This window comes from Poecilia reticulata, unplaced genomic scaffold (assembly GCF_000633615.1).
Source record: "Poecilia reticulata strain Guanapo unplaced genomic scaffold, Guppy_female_1.0+MT scaffold_290, whole genome shotgun sequence".
Taxonomy (NCBI): domain Eukaryota; kingdom Metazoa; phylum Chordata; class Actinopteri; order Cyprinodontiformes; family Poeciliidae; genus Poecilia; species Poecilia reticulata.
In genome coordinates, this window is record NW_007615067.1 from 78,535 (window position 1) to 80,604 (window position 2,070).

At 41.6% G+C, this 2,070-nt stretch overlaps 1 protein-coding gene across 1 annotated transcript in view; it reads right to left on the minus strand.

Annotated features, from left to right (window-relative positions):
- Positions 1-1,241, minus strand: part of cunh7orf25 (chromosome unknown C7orf25 homolog) — a 3,854-nt gene extending 2,613 nt beyond the window's left edge. Inside the window, exon 1 of the mRNA XM_008403084.2 lies at positions 1,061-1,241. The gene's annotated coding sequence lies outside the window, so the exon portion shown is untranslated. The remainder of the gene's footprint in view (positions 1-1,060) is intronic.
- Positions 1,242-2,070: the final 829 nt, after the last annotated feature.

A 2,070-nucleotide genomic window follows, 5' to 3' on the forward strand; every position in this document is an offset into this window, starting at 1 on the left:
GGTGGCAGTTTTAGACGGGTAGCACTGACAGACAGAGTTAGCTGTCTATCCGTGCTACGGTAGGAAAATCTGACGAGGTAGCACTGATGGATCACTGGTCGAGAAGCTGCAGAGGTTCCGCTCCGGTCATCACTGTGGACCATGTGCCTTCCAGGACAACCAGAACCGTTGTCAGGTCCGGCTCCGGACATCAAAATCTGTGACCCGTCATTTTCTGTGACCACAGAGGGCGATAGAGCGCAGGTACGTCTTGAAGATCAGCGAGAAGAAGAGAATTTACATAAACTGCATAAATACTGATACAGCTGGGATCGTAAACTTCATGGCTCCTTTATTACCATCGACAGAGAAGATATAATTTATTACTTCATATTTGACTCTGTAAACTGACTGACCGCCGTCATTAAAAGATGTAAACCAAATGTGGCCGTTTAATAAATTGTTAAACGATTAAGAAATGATTCCAAGTGTGCTGGTATTTTGTAACACGATGTTTCTGCCACCATTACAGTCATATCACACTTACAACCATATTTAACTCTCAAATAGCCAAACTGACACAGATTTTGATGGCCATAATAATCCGTGACGTCACTGTACAGATTATGTCAACGTGTGAAACAACCACCTCGTCACCGCCGTCCGAGTGTTTTTAGAACTACTGAACCACGTAATTAGCAGATTTTGATGCAACACCTGTACCAAAACCTGTTCTAGTCACCATGGTAACACTTGCAAACGGACCGCCCAGGACCTATGCCGTATTATCAGAACCAAATCAACCTGAACCTCCAGAACCTCAGCAGAACGTCGAGCCGCAGTGATTCAGGCAAAAGGAGCCCAGACCAGGTTCTAAGAGCCGAATCTGAACTCAACTTGGATGTTCCGGGTTATTGGTCTGAAGAGCCTCAGGTTTTCCCGAGCTGGAGCCCAAAACCAACAGAACAGAACCCAGATATGAACAGAACCCACTGAAAACCCACAAGATTAACCTGACCGGTTCTGTCCGGGATCAGAACCAGGTGGTTCTGAGTTAGCCAGAACCAGCTGGTTAACTCACCTGGTTCTGGACTCAGCGGGTTGGAAGCTCGCTGCCGGTTCCGTTTCTGGCTCGTCGGTTAAAACCGAACCGGTAGCGTTGATAACGTCAAAAGTTCCTTCCGAATCGCGGGTGCTAGATGCTAATGTTAATGACGCTGCACGACTCAGCTGGCAGGAAACACTGCGTCACTACCGGTAGGATTTTCAAAATAAAAGCAAAGACCTGAAAAGAGGAAACTGACCTCCACGTATGTATGACATTACAACCTTGGCAAGAAAAAGAAAAGAAGCAAATTAATAGTTTTTGATGGATAATATTAAATAAAATATATGATATTGGGACTGATGAATGTCTAATTAGTCCTGTGGTTGTTATGGGTTTGTGATCAGCCTGGAGTTGGTTTGAAATTATTGGAAAAGGGAAGAGAATTGGGAAAGAATGAAGTGGAAAATTATATTTAAAAAGAATATTCAGAATATATTCAAATATACCTCAAAAATGGTAAATAATCAAGTAGGTATATCATTTATTGCTCCAGATTTAAACTTTATGAAAAGTAAAAGAATAACTGATAAACTGACAGAGTATACAGGTGAGCTAATGGCAACATTAATGGCTTTAGAATGAGGAAATGGAAAAAAGAAAGTTTTTAATTTGCTCAGATTCTAGCAGCGCATTAATTCAAGAGGTAAATTCAGAATCAAGATATTATATTATAAGATATTTTATTGGATATAATTTACTTAATTTCCAGGATTAAAAATCAGGACTCTGAGGTTAAATGAGTTTGGATTCCTGCCCACATCGGCGTGGGAGGAAATGAGTTGGCAGACAGTTTTACTAAAAGATCCTCAAGAAAGGAAACTGGTGAATGAATATTAAGATAAGTAAAAATAAAAGAATATTTTAAAGGAATATATCAAGGGAAAATGGCAAGAACAATGGGACAGAGGAGGGTTAGGGTTAGATATGGCCGACGCTGTGAAGTATCGCAGCAACGGGCCGACCCGCTCCATGACCTCTGACCC